This window comes from Bidens hawaiensis, unplaced genomic scaffold (assembly GCF_021521415.1).
Source record: "Bidens hawaiensis isolate Kalapana, Puna unplaced genomic scaffold, B.hawaiensis_p1.1 tig00024239_1, whole genome shotgun sequence".
Taxonomy (NCBI): Eukaryota; Viridiplantae; Streptophyta; class Magnoliopsida; order Asterales; family Asteraceae; genus Bidens; species Bidens hawaiensis.
Window position 1 is genome coordinate 197,581 of NW_027493813.1, and position 15,810 is coordinate 213,390.

The 15,810-nt window shown below is 39.7% G+C and overlaps 1 pseudogene; it reads left to right on the plus strand.

The window, feature by feature from the left end:
• Nucleotides 1-819: 819 nt before the first annotated feature.
• On the plus strand, nucleotides 820-8,284 carry LOC143568886 (G-type lectin S-receptor-like serine/threonine-protein kinase At4g27290; annotated as a pseudogene).
• Nucleotides 8,285-15,810: the final 7,526 nt, after the last annotated feature.

Genomic DNA, 15,810 nt, shown 5'->3' on the forward strand with positions numbered 1-15,810 from the left:
ATACAAAAAACAGTTAATTTGGTCCGGGTCAGGTCGGTAGGGTTCAGATCGAAAGGGGGAGATAAGAACGTTTTGATTTAGAACAGTGACGGGTTGGAACATGATTTGAGTTAAAAACAGGTTGGTTTAAAAAATGATTTATTTAAAACTACTACATATTTAAGCTTTGCTTCTTGATTTTCGCCACTTGTTACACGCGTTCAAGCAATTGTTGCGCGGATGACATTGTGTGATGCACTTACCGACACTGGTTACAAATCCGATGTCGCATTGTGCGCATACCATCATTGGGTTACCATCGTTCCATTGCAAGATTATGCACGTGTTGACACATGTTACGCGTTTGATATTATGTTTGCGTATGAAACCCGCAACATCGCGCGGGCACTCACCTAGTATTAGTAGAACATGGGTTAAGAAGTAGTGGGTAGTTTAAGTCTTGTTTCTATTTAATATTCATGTATGTACTCTATTAAGATTATGAACGAAGAATATGAATTAGTTTGAATTTTCTCTCTATTTGCTAATCTGAGTTCCCGTCTATTTTCTTTAGCCAACGATTAATTGTTGGAACCACATTAAATTACGACCATTTTGCGACAAAAAATGTGGTAAAAAAATGCGTAATATTCCAATAGTGACTGTATACACTTCGGAAATACTTTTCAAAAGTTGGTGCAGCTGTATTTCTATTATATTAAATAAAAGTGGACTTACATGCTTATTTTACCATCTTCGTTTGACCCGCAAATTAATAAAGATAAATCTGTTCCAATTTTTTCTCTAAATACATAATTACCGAGTAATGACTTTGAAGCAGCATTCAAAGTTGAATTTGGCTGCTGGATCAAATAGTAAATACGAAATTTCCCATACAGTTAAACAAATAGTTGAGTCAACTATAATCATCTGAACTATTAGCAACTCGAAAGTATTTTCGGCCTTCTAATTAGATCATTGCTCTGAATCATTAATGGAAGAGTACCATTCAAGAACTGTAGTCTTCTTTATTGTTTTCATCTTACTACTTTCAGATAGTGCCGCGCTAGATACCCTCTATGTGAATCAGCTAATCAAAGATGGTGAAACCATTGTTTCCGAGGGAAAGATGTTTGAATTGGGATTTTTTAGTCCTGGGAAATCGAAGAACCGATACTTGGGGATATGTAATAGAATATTATCTTTAGTAACTATATTTTCCATGTAATTAGCAATATTGTTTAGAATATTATCTCCAAAATAGGAGATTGACTTGTAACATATAAGGGGTATTGTTAACTGAATGAAGGGTCGAGGATTCCATTCTATCATGGTATCAGAGCCAGCCGACGATTTCTCGTTCTAGTGCCGAGGCAGAATATCGCGGTGTCGCAAACGTTGTTGCTGAGATTTGTTGGCTAAGAAATCTTCTATTAGAGCTAAATCGACAACTCACACAAGCGACTATTGTTTATTGTGACAACGTAAGTGCCATTTACTTATCTGGGAACCCGGTTCAGCACCAGCGGACAAAACATATTGAGCTCGACATTCACTTTGTTCGTGAGCAGGTTCAACGAGGCTTGGTCCGGGTGCTTCATGTCCCCTCTTCTTATCAGATAGCAGACATATTCACAAAAGGTCTTCCACGCGTACTGTTTGAAGATTTTCGTTCCAGTCTTAGTCTCCGTTCCTCTCCGGCTAAGACTGCGGGGGAGTAATAGAATATTATCTTTAGTAACTATATTTTCCATGTAATTAGCAATATTGTTTAGAATATTATTTCCAAAATAGGAGATTGACTTGTAACATATAAGGGGTATTGTTAACTGAATGAAGGGTCGAGAATTCCATTCTATCAATATGGTACAAGAGCATATCGAAATGTACAGTCGTTTGGGTTGCTAACAGGGAGATGCCAATTACCGACACATCAGGCATGTTCAAAGTCAGTAGCAATGGAAATCTGCTGGTTCTTAGTGGCGGTAACACTGTTGAGTGGTCATCAAATTCAACTGCTCTTGGAAGCAGTAATAATCCGGTGGTGCTGATGGTGCAGCTTCTAGATACTAGAAATCTTGTGGTGCGGGATAAAAATAAAAACAGCGCCAATCAAAATCTGATTTGGCAAATTTTTGATTATCCTAGTGACACAGTGCTAGCGGGAATGAAAACCGGGAAGAATTTGGTAACGGGGTTATAGTGGTTCATGACGTCTTGGAAGAGTCCATATGATCCTGCTATAGGTATGTACAATGATATAGCCGATACGAATGGATATCCACAATTATTCGGCCGAAAAGGACAAACTATAAGATCAAGATTAGGACATTGGAACGGTATCGGATATAGTGGCTTCCCTATTGATAAAAAAATCAAATTTTCTTCGCCGAGTTTGTTATTAATGAGAATGAAATATATTTTGGTTATGAACTTAAAAGTTCAGTTATTCAAAGGGTCGTTTTGACATTTGACGGTAAGACACAAATTCTTCATTGGATTGAGAGGATCCAAGACTGGATTGTGTATGGAGATTATTTAGTAGATAGTTGTGATCGTTATGGACTCTGCGGTCCTTACGGAATCTGTAACATTAACAAGCATCCACCTTGTAGTTGTATGCAAGGTTTTGAACCAAGAAATCTGGAACAATGGGATGCTTCTGATTGGTCAAGTGGTTGTCAAAGCAAAAAACCTTTGAATTGTGGGAGTGAGGATGGATTTAAGAAAATCTCTCTTGGAGATTGTGAACAGTCTTGCAGAGAGGATTGCTCTTGTACCACTTATGCAAATTTTTTTTTGAATATCAATTACGCGTTTTATATAATTTACTATAAAACGATTACAATAAAGTGGCAGGCAAACGGGCAACAAGCTGCGCCGCAACCCCCTTTTGAACAGCAAAGCCAATCCTGCTAAAAACGAAGCTTTGGGACCTAGAAGCTGAAGAGGTTCCGTGTACGACGCGCTGAACCCTACTCAAAAATTTCACAGCCTCTGGAGCCAGAAAACCAAATGTATCAAAGGCAAATGGTAGAAAGACATGTTGATTATCTAAACAAGCTTTCTCGTGTTTAACAACTTTGCCCGATTCAGCCTTCAACGCAGCCTGACCCACAACAAACCCACGGTCCCTGAGCCCAACAAGAGGAGACACTCCTGTAAGATCCACACAGGCGTGTTTCCCCCCTGCCCACCCGAACATAAGAATATCAGCTGGTCGTAAAGTAGACCTCCCTTCAATAGGATCCGTGAGAAAGTTAACAGGGGCCTCCTTTTTAGCAGAAATCCATGCCCGTTTAAGAACATCACACAGAACATCCCTAACCAGATCATGTCTGTATTTAAAGCCAGGCAATTCTTTGCAATGCACCGCATGGTCACCAAAAGAATCCAAACAGACCTTGCGACAAATTGGGCAAGGTTCATCCGTCGGGAACATAGGGATCGTTAACCGGTACTTAAGGATAGCCCGATACTCCAAACCCGACATACGTTGGCCTAATCCTTCAATGGGGATAGCCGTTAGAAAATCCTGAGCCCGAGGAGCCCGAAGGCATTCAAACACCGCCTTTTGGCGAGGGGATAGATCAAACTTCACTTCTAAACTCTTGACGATTCCACTAAATAAGGCACTCGCCACAACATGTTGGGCTTTAGGGGGGGCAGTGTCCATATTAGAGAACCCGCTAAGATCAAAATCTGGAAGTGAAGTACGTAAACGATCCATCGCACACCCATAATCAGAGTCCAACCCATGAATATCACAACCCCGAAGAATATGGTCATGCAAACACCACGACTGTGCTCTCGAAGCCACAAAAGCATATGTAGATACATCCTCGGCCGAACAGAGACCCAACCCCCCATAACGGATCGGAAGTGACGCCAACCTCCATTGGAGATCCCCAAAGAACGGACCTCCACAAACCACGATGTCCTCAATCGCCCTTCGAAGACCATTGTCAAATATAGAAACAGCTTCCCCCACATACATAGGTTGGCATGTTCTCAAACCGAACAAAAGCTTGGCGACTCCCATACATGAGCGAAGCAAAAGAAGCTCGCATTGAGGATCCCGAAGTCTTGGGAGACAGCTCATCAGTTCCACAGCGCTAGATGCCCTTTTCATAGCCAAACTGCTGATAAACCCCGCATCCTGGCTTACAGCACCACCAAGGAGTTTCACGCCAAGCACCGGCCTTCCAATCCCGCAAGGGAACAACCCCTCCTGTGCCTTCACCCCATTGCATGTTGGCCAAAATAACTCTGTTTTCTTAACGTTTAATTCAAGACCCAAACGAGGCCCCTCAGACCTGATAATATCTAATGCTTTGGCTACCTCTCTAGTATCCCCGATAATCGTGCCATCATCCAAGTACCAAGCATGAAAGAGAAGCTTGCACCGATCTCTGATTTGGTGAACAAGTGGGTGCAAAGCTAAGGCAAAAAGGAGAGGCCCAAGAGGGTCCCCCTGTTGAACCCCAGTGGTGGATTTAATGAAGGTATCACCCACATATAACCTAGCCGACTGCCCATATAAAAAATCCACCCAAAGAGAAATGGAAGGACATCGACTCCGAACCTCATGTAGAAGGGTCGTCCTATCTACTAAGTTGAAGGCATTGGAGAAATCAACAGTAAGCATAGCCAATGACCCATCCGAATGAAACTGATTTAGAAACCTGTTCGCGCTATGAAGCACGGCCTCTGCCCCACTGGGGACTCCCACCCCAAATTGAAAGTCACCGAGGTATTTAACCATCTCCTTCCCGACACCCCTCATAGCCACCTTAGAGACCAACCTCCTCCAAATGGCCCCAACGGCAATAGGTCTAATCCCATTGTCCGGTTTAAGCAACGACGTAAGTGTGGCAGACGCAACAAACTCTGCCAACACCTTAGGACACCTTCCCCCCAAAAATAAATTAACCACCGCAGAGATAGCCTTGAGCAAACCATCCGCAATCGGAGACCCCTCTCCGCACAACGCATCTAAAATGTGTTGGGCTCGCAAACCGTCCCGCCCACACGAAGTCCCTTTAGGGAAAGACTTAATGCACCCAAGCACACTATCAACGTCCACGACAAGGGGAGACTCAGAAAGCAAGGAAGCAGGTATAATCGGAGGTGCCATGATGGGATGCTTAGACAACAAAGCGTTCAAAGTATCCTTACCGAAAGGTGCAACCCCTGAAGAGCATAATACCTTGACCGCAGCAGTGAAATGCCCGTCCGCAACTTTTCGCAAACATTGTTTAACATTGGCGCCCAATCCGGCATTGTCAGACTCGGGTACAAACGCATCACCACCCGGGGCATCTCCTAGGGGTTGGTTAAAAAGCGATATAAGGAGCTCAAAGAAACCGTCACGGTCACCCCAAGCGGATAGCGACCGTTGAATAATTCGGCATTGCTCAGACTTTCTATTGCCAGACCTGCGTTGCTGACGATTAGAAGGTCTGAAAACTCGTAAGGTGCAACGTGGTAACAACAGTTTCACCCACGCCTCAACAGACTCTGGCATAGCCGCCACCTTACCCAGAGCACCCACTAAGGCTTGGGAAAAAGCCATACGACAACTATGAGGAATGTTTTTAACAGTCGTAATAGGAAGAGTGAAGACACGCTCAAGGAGAGCTACATCCACCTCCACCCTTCCCACCGCGACAACTTCTCTCCCAACATGTGGCTTCGCAATCCCCACTATATATTCCTCCACATCTCTCGTGACACACTTGTACCAGACCGACCCGTCATCATGATGGCACCCCCGACGGAGAGCATGTGACTCCATACACGCTCCACACATCCACCTACGCGAGACCTTTAAAGCCTCACCAACCGAAATAAACAAATCCAAATTTGTCGAGATCGCCTCCCGTAAGGTCTCTTTCTTGTCATCCGATGACAAATGAAGCCGCTTAATATGTGCGGCCAATCGAACCCCCTTGGACCCCGGTAATCCATCCGGGCAACAGTGGAAGCCTCTAAACGGACACGGCCAAACAACCTCCTCAATAGCCCCGGACATACCACCCCCGACCCACAAAACACCCCGGTAGCCAAGTACCACACCAAGAAAAATAATAATAAAACAAAACTCGAGTTGAGTTTGAGGAATGAACACCCGAACCAAAGAGGAAGGAGGAGAGCAACCACCCGTTGCCCTCCCCTCCTCAAAACACCAAAAACAAAGATTATTTCATTGAGGCGTTTTGTCAAACACCTGGCGGGCAAACTATTTTCTTCAAAATTTTAGGAGAAGATAAAGAGAGGAAGAGAGCAGTGGAAATGGTCTGAAATGCAAAGTCTTGAACTTGTCTGTGAAAACCCAAATCCACCCTTGGGATCACTGACTGAAGAAGACCAAGAAACTGATACTGATATGGGAATGTTTAAGCCAACACTTATAAATTAATGAATACCAAATGTAATAAAATTATCTTACATGTTCAAGTTGCAAATTTAGATATCAGAAACGGGGGAAGTGGTTGCTTGATGTGGCTTGGTGAGCTAATGGATATTAAAGTGTATGATGATGATGATCAGGACATTTACATAAGAGTGGCTGCCTTTGAGTTAGCAGGTAAATATGTTTTTTTATCTAGAACAGGCCAAACTTCTATTATCTGGAATTAGACCATATTCTGAACTTGAACTTCTGATATTTGTTGTTTTATGATGAAAGGTTATACGGACTCCAAGTCGAATTTTAAGAAACCCAAAGGAATACTTATATCGGTGATTTTAACGTCGTCAGTTCTGCTACTATTTGTAGTGACATATGTCTCAATGAAGAAAAAAAGAAGGCATGCCATGAAAAGAGAAGGTAAGTCATTCGTTTGCACCTAGAAATGAAAAAAATATGTTGAAAAATCATGTAAGCAGGAGCGAACGAACATATCTTTTTGTAGGAAACTGGGAACATCTTGATGATTTACCATTTTTTAGTCTAAGTGAAGTAGCTAGGGCCACGTGTAATTTCAACAACTCTAACAAGATCGGAGAAGGTGGCTTTGGGCCTGTTTACAAGGTAATTTGTAGATAGAATGCAATGCCTATCAGAATAAGATTAAAAAGATATAGAAAAGCACAAAATTAAAAGGTATCATAAGCACTCAATTTCAATCCTTTTAGGGTGTCTTGGAAGACGGACAAGAAGTAGCAGTGAAACGGCTATCAGAAACATCTTTACAAGGCCTTGAGGAGTTCAAGAATGAAGTCATTTGTATTGCAAAACTTCAGCATCGAAATCTTGTGAAGCTTCTTGGGTACTGCATCCACGGAAATGAAATGATTCTGATTTATGAGTACTTGTCTAATAAAAGCTTGGACTCGTTTTTATTTGGTTGTCTCTCTGTCTATCTCTATAATGTTACATAGTATCTTACTTTTAAACTTTATGTACTAACTAGACAAGTTAGTCACCTTTTGGCAGATGAAATAAGAAGTTTGATGCTTCAATGGCCTAAGCGTTTTCAGATTATTCATGGGATAGCTCGAGATATTCTATATCTGCATCAAGATTCCCACCTTCAAATTATACATAGAGATATCAAGGCAGGTAATATTTTACTGGACGATGACATGAATCCAAAAATATCCGACTTCGGCCTTGCTAGAAAGTTTGTAGGACCTGATAACGGTGCAAAGACAAAGAAAGTGGTCAGAACATAGTAAGAATCCTTGGTTATATTTTCCCCCAAAAAAGGATGATAAGATGTATTTAACCTTATCTGTATGTTCATTTGTTATTGACTATGTTGTAGTGGTTATATTTCTCCCGAGTATGCAGTACATGGGCGTTTCTCTACGAAGTCAGATGTGTATAGTTTTCGTGTTCTGGTGTTGGAAATAGTGAGTGAGAAGAAAAATAGAGAATTCTCTCATGAAGACCATGGAGATAACCTACTTGGACATGTAAGATTAAATAACAAAATGCTAATCAGAAGATGGTATTGTTTGGAAACATGAATCTTTTATTATGTACTATACATGTAGTGGATTTATGCAGGCATGGAGACTCTATAAGGAAGGCAGGTCCATTGAATTTGTGAGTGCATCTTTACTGGCCTCATGTAACGTCTCTGAAGTACTAAGATCGATACATGTTGGACTATTATGTGTGCAACATCATGCAGAAGATGGGCCTGCTATGTTGTCGGTGGTTTTGATGCTAGTTAGCGAGGGAGCATTGCCTGAACCTAAACAACCTGCTTTTTTCAATGAAGAGAGCTGTCGTAAACTTGAATGTCTTCCCTCAATTGACGAATGCACAATAACACTATTGTATGCTAGGTAGAAACCACATCCTTTCCGGACCTGCTAACCTAAAATTCATTATAGTTTCTCTTTAAATTCATATAAAGGTTTCTACTAAGCATGTGTGGCTAAAACCACCCTCGTGATTACAACCGAGGCTAGGTGCCATTTACTTAAGGTAAATAGGTTGTTCATTGAAGAGTTAGTGGTTTCTGTGTAAATTGTAATTTATTTGATTGCAAAACGTAATGAAAATTTATGACTGGATTAATTGTTATAATTCTCACAATTGACAATAACAAGGAATATGTTACAATTAATCAAGTAATGAACACTATTATAGCACAATTAGTAACCAAAGTTTCTAAAGAGAAGGAAATTTATACAGACATAACTTGAATTAAACAAGTGTGTGATGAAGGATCTACAAGTTGTATGTCTAACTTATAATTAATAAATACCAACATCTAAAACACAACCTTCAATCACATATCTAAACATTTAACGAATAAACATCAATAAACTGGCACGTCATTGAGTTTTTCATAGTAAATATTAAAGACAGAGTTAACTGGAGGCCCACGTCCTTACATAAGTTGAAAATACTAACATATACCGGATGTTAATAATCCCAACTTTGATATATTGATCGGCACTAAACTCAACATAAAAATGTACCAGGACAGTCCCAACTGTCAACCTATTTTTACTACACCAATTTTTTTTTCTTATAGAGTTTAACCCAGTTAGTTTTTGGTTGATGTGGCTGCTTATGTGGCAACCATCACCACCTCCACCTCCACTGCAATCTGACAACACCACCACAAAAAAATTGGGTAGAAAGAAAGGGAGAGTGGGGCATCGTCGACACCTTCTCCAGCGGGCCTTATGATTTCATCAACAAAAACGACGACTTAATTGCGATTCTTACCGGTAATGACGATGATGGATCACATGGTAATTAGTAATCATTATGGTTATTAGCGGGTTAAGGTTGGTGATGATGGTGTTATTCGTGATTGTTACCGATGACGAATTAGGAAGAAAACCGAGACGGCGATAGTAATGATGGCGTTTGTATATTCTAACGAAGATGGTGAATTAGGTATGTTTTCTCGCGAGTACTTTGGTAGACAAATTCCGGTAACCAACAGGTCTCCATGATGATTCAAGGTGATGGTTAGGGGATGTTTTGATGGTGAGTAGTAGTGATCACAAAGTGAAGAAATGGAGAAACAAAGGTGATTTCGATGAAGTGATCAGTGAAGATAGGGATGATGACGATGGTGGTGGTGGAAAAACTCGGGTGTTACAACGGCGAGTTGACACGAATTGTGACCTGTTGGTTACAGGAATTTGTCTACCAAAGTACTCGTTTCCCATACATCACAAACAACTATCATATGAGGAAACAGATGCAGGTCCCATGCATCACAAACAACTAAATCCAAAACATGTGAACTGCGATAATCCGATAAATGTAAAGATAGTTTGCTAGATTTTCCCACAGAACAAGAGTCACAAACAAAACTAGAAGGTTTATCAGAAACAGGTAAACAATACTTTGAAAACATAGAATTTAAAAGTTGATGATGGGGTGCCCAAGTCTTTGATGCCAAGTCTTGGAGGCATCACGAGTAGTGGAGAAAGCAACTTTGGGAATATCTTGTATACGTGGAAGACAAAATGTATAGAGATCATCATTGTTGGGACCCGTGAGGAGGGTAGTGTGGGTAACCTTGTCCTTCACAAAAAAGAAATCAGAGTGAAATTCAAAGAATACATTATTATCACGACAGAATTGTTGAGCGGAAAGGATATTTTGTTTAAGTTGAGGAACATGAAGAATATTTTAGAGTGAAAGGGTTTTGTTTGGTGAATAGTAACAGGTTGACCCCATATGAAGAATAGGAAGAGGCTTACCATCGCCAACATGAAGATTGTCCCCACCTAGGTATGGCTCAGAATAGTCAAAGCTGGAAAGATCAGGGGCAGATGGTGATCGTCCCTGAATGGTAGCGGGATCCCTGTTTGGACACTGAGAGGGATGTGGGCAATGCCACATCGATTACATGTTCCATAGACAAGAGTTTGGGTAGAGGCCCATGGGAAAGGGTTGCGATTGTTGGTAGTGTTGAGTGGGTTGTGGGTGTTGTAGTTATTTTTGTAGAGCCCCTTCCACGACGATTGTTTTGACCACGACCCGAATTATAACCAGACCGGTTGGTGTAATATGCTTGGGATTGTGATGGAGCCGGCTGGAGACGAAGTTGATTCACAAGTTGCTGTAGGGCTTGAGTGGTGGAGTTAGGGATAGAACCGAGAAGGCCGAGGTGAGATGGGGTTGGTCACAGCTGAAAAAGCTTGAGTAGGGGTGACGGTTTCAGATTTTTTGACCAAAAAATCAAGATCAGAAAGTAATGCATGTAATTCATTGAAGGCCGGAGGGAATTGTCGAGTGACTATGTTACTTTTAAGACCATTATATTCATCTCGTAGGCCAGCAATAACCAGCATAACTAGATCTTTATCTTTGAAAGGTTCCCCGATATTGGCCAGAGTATCAGCATACTCTTGTACTCGTTCTAGATAAGTTGATGGTGACTCATCACTTCTCATTGCAATTTTCAATAATTGTTGTTTGAGAGTAAACTCACGTGATATAGTGTTTGGAGAATATGCTCGTTCAAGGGCTAACCAAAGGTCACGTGATGTGGTGGTGTGCTGAACATGACCAAAGGCTGATTCTGATATGGTTGACAGGAGAAGCATCCGAATATGTGCATCATTAGAGAGCCAGATTGTATGGTTAGGGTTATCTTGTGGCTTGGGTGCAGGTTCGGTGTCCGATGTTGTGCTTGTCTGGATGATTGCTGATGGACAAGGGATGGAACCATCCACATACCCATACAAATTGTTTGTAACCAAAAAGGGTTAGTAGAATGGCTTTCCAGTAGCCATAATTTGTGGGAGTAAGTTTGAATGAAAACTTATGGGAATTGTGAGTGGTTTTGGCAGCATCAGAAAAGGATTGAAGAAGAGCCATTGAGATATTGGCTGTGAGATGGTGGCTGCAGATTTAGGGTTTCAGAGATTGGCTTTGATACCAAGTTAATACTTAGCAATTGTAGATGTTTTGTATGTCTTAATATGAGAGTTACATTGATATATATAGATAACATAATCATGAAACTCTAGAGTCTATTCATATCCCTTGACTGCACATATTCCGAGCCTCTACATATTCAAGTCTAATATTGGACATTATCGGTTGCGCTTGTTACAATATAGAAACCGTTGGCAAAACATGAGTGTTTAAACTCAAAAAATAAATCCATCAAATTAACATACACAAAATTTAAATGTTAGACGCTTATTTGATCGATAAACCAGGATGGTGGTGGAACCCAAGCATTGTCATTCCCGAGCATTGATGCGGTAACTCGACACAAATTTGGTCGGTTATGGTTACTTTCGTTACTGTACCAGAGCTAAAAACAGAAAAAATATAAAAAATAAGGTGGACCAATGGGATGACGTCGGTTGGTAAAATCAGGCGTGATAAAACCCAAACAATATAGGCCCCGATCGTTGAGTTTGTGAGTCTACGTGAATTCGTACGGTTTCCGTTGTAACAACCCCAATTTTAGGGCCAATTTTTTTTATTTGAATCCTAATCAAAATTTAATGTCACATACTATACATTTATATATAATCAAAACTGTAGAAAAATAAAACATGAAATTGAATCCGTCAAGTGTTGTGAAAAAGGACTAAGCCGAATAGGCTTGGCAAACATATCGAATACTTGTTCAAACTCAAACCCATTAAAATACCACCGATGCCTTCCAAAACTTACAAACAAAACGAATGCGATTAGATGCTTACAAACCGATCCCGGCACATTTAAAGTGTGAAACATGAGAATGCAAAGCATAAATAGATATATTATATAAGTGTTACACGATCTAGGAATTTACCGTTACCAATTGTATGATGAACTTTTATATAACTACACCCACACGCATAAATTACTAGTAATTTAGCAAAACCTGTGAGCATATATATCATGTGTAACCATCATACAAATATCTCAATTATAATTACTATTATTCTATATATAGAGAGAGAGTTCAGTTAGTTTTTTTCTTCTTTTTAGTCTATTCACAAAAACAAATAATAATACATAATGCGATATTCAATATTCTAATTAAGACAAAAATTCCTAATCTTGAATCCCCAAACCACCCACCCAGTTGGCCATCGAATCACACACATCAAACTTGTAAGTCATCTTACCTACATGCATTAGCTGCTTCCTAATCATCCTTAGATTGTAATTACAGAAGTTCACAGCCCAGGACCCTCCATATTCAACCCTCAACAGCCTTATAAATTGATTCATGAAAGTCCTCATAGAAGCCCCTGGATCATTCTTAACAAGGTAACTCAGAAACCCAACTTCAATCCTCCAAATTCAAATGCTAATATCATATATTCATCAATCTATCTTCCTAAAATTCATTGTGTTATCATGCCGACATTTTCCAGAGTTCTCTAGACATTCTTGAAGCCATCAAAAAGTGCCATTAATCAGCCCCTTTGGGCTCTCATTCCTGATCAAGTCAGCCCCAAACTGGATATGCCATGCCATGGTTCTCAATACACAAGATAGGTAATACAAGCCTTACTTATGTCATGTGAATCTTTATGCCTGTTTGTGTCTTTGATATAACTTATAATCATCCTCAAACTCGTTCTCACAGAGAATACCCAGCCCTAAAGACCTTAATTTGAGCCCCTCATCAAGTTCCTGGAATTAATAACCAGAAAGGTTACCCGAAAACCTTTGTTAAAATCTTCATATTCTCACCTTAATCATGCGACTTGCATAGAGGTTTCACTCTAAACTCGTTGCCCTTCCGTTCTTGCATTTTTCACAGAATACTAGGACCTTCTTGAAGCTCTTAAAAGTCGTGTGTCCAAGCCCTACCAAGAGGTACACAAACTCTAACATGAAAACGTTCTTTAAATTCATTTATCTTGAGTCTTATGCATCAAATAGGCACGCACGATTTTCATAGAAACCAAAACATTATTACAAACACTAAAGTTCCATAAAACATAACCATACCAACATACTCATAATAATTCTTTGTTTAAAAACCTGTTTACACAACATTAAAACCTTAAAACCGTCTCTATGCACATAAATAGTGCCATAAATGTAAAACTTTACAAATTTTTATTAAAAATACCAAAACAAAATTTTTACATTAAACTTAAAATAGTTATTGGTTTTAACAAAAAGAATCACCTTGATTTGACTTACCAGTCAACCATATCATAAAGCCGAGAAAACTCGTTAAAACCCAAAACCATAGCAAACAATAATATTTTCAAACCCGGAGGTTTCCTAAACTTATTTTTTACTATACATATACAAAAAAATGGGTTTATAAGTTTTCCAAGTATTTATATAATTGTTATTATAACTTCAACCAATTGATATAACCATACGAACACGTGTTAGGCAAAATCGACAAATGTTATGGTGCTAACGAAACTAACTAAACAAAGTGATCCATTGTTTGGACTTAAACTAACTGATTTATCATGAATAACTATTATAACTATAACTAAACCTAATAGGTATTTTCACTAACTAAATTCATCCTAATTTTAGAAACATTAACTCAATAAGACTTAATATATTTAACTTGTTATTTATCTTGTCACATGACTAATAATACCATATGATAATATAGCTTAAGCCTAAAACACATAATATTACAACTTTCTAATTAAGGATGCTTCGTTCCTCCATGCATCGTTATATGCAACAGTAATCCTTATAACTTAAATAAAACGTAACCTTAACACACTTAGGTCACGAGCACATTTGTTATCACATATTACTTTTAGTGACAATTTACATGGATTTAGGGATGGCTATTATTTGGAGCCGTCTTCGGCATAGCACACAAGATTTCTTTAGTGAGATTTTCTTCTCGCATAGACCAGGTGAGTTCATGCACTACCCTTTTTCTTAAATTTTTGGGTGGATACATGCTTCTATATGTTTTTAAACTTATTGGTGTATTATTAATCAAGACCTATTTAGCTGCCTTAAACAATCCCCGACTTTTTAGCACAATCATTAACTTCGAAAGGAGTCACGGGATATATGGGTAGTACTATCTGGGAGACCCCCGCACACAGTGCGCTTACATCATGGGACGACCACCCGCTGAATGATAAAATGTATATCTTGTGACATATATCCGTGCCTTTTGTAACTTATGTTGGGCAGACATAAGTGTAATTTGACCCATAACAATCAGGGGTATGGGTAAGGGGTATTTATTTTAGATGTTCACGGGTCGTGGACACAGGTTTGATTGTGAACTTGCTTAATGTGCACCATATTATTTAGATTATTTTTATTTAAATGTTTTCATAACTTAAACTCATGAACTCACCAACTTTTTAGTTGACTCAATTATTTTAAGCATGTGTTCAGGTACTTCTTATTTGGATAGGGAAATTTAGAGTCTTAGACAAGAGCTCGCTTGGAGATAGAAGATCATTTTAGAAGAATTATGTCGAACCGTAGAGCTTAACCCAAAGAAGCAATGATGGATAGTAGAAAAGTTTCACCAAATAAGATGGTAGTTGAATTTCTAGATTTGTAACTGTATTGGACATTTGATTGTAACTTTGACCTAGTGTCTTAATATAAAATTGTTACCCTATTTCCGCTGTGTTATGTTTGGTATTCAATCGTCACGTCCAGCCCCCTAGTCGGGGTGTGACATCCGTTATGATCGTCACGGTACCGGAGCTGGTAAAAAAATCATGGCCTAACACGGTGCCGTCAAGTGGCCCGATCGACACTTAACGACACCCAACAATCTAATTGTTATATAACTAGTTTTTTACCTAGCGCGTTGCTCCGGGTAGGTTAGTAATGCTCGGACGATGGTAAAACCCAAGTGTTGTCGGCCTCAAGCATTGATCCGGTAAGTCGACGCGAATTCGGTCGGTTTCGGTGACGTTGAGCAATTGTAGTTTCCCGGCCGGATCTACACGGAAGTATCTCGTACTACGTAGGTGCGGAATCCCTACGTAAGACGATACGAGCGTAGGATGCGATATACGTTAAACCCAAGTACAAATACACGTTACAATACTCAAAAGACACGTTGTATTGCAACTCCTTTAACACGTGATATGCAAATCACAATTACACGTACTAATCAACTCCCTCAAAATAACCCGTACATCAAACATATATAGTTATCGACAACTTCGCCTAACAGGCTAGGCGAAGTTGTTGATAACTTCTCTTGTTCCTCAAGTTCGCTTATAAGAGGCGAACTTGTGAGACAACTTCGCTAAAACATAACAAAACCAACTAACACGATTACAGACACTATATACTGAACTACTGACATCATGTACCAACAGTGTGTTATTGTACCGGAATTAAAACCAAATATAAAACAAAAAAATATAAAAGTTGAGGTGGACCAATAGGGTGGCGTAGTTGGTAAAACTCGAGCG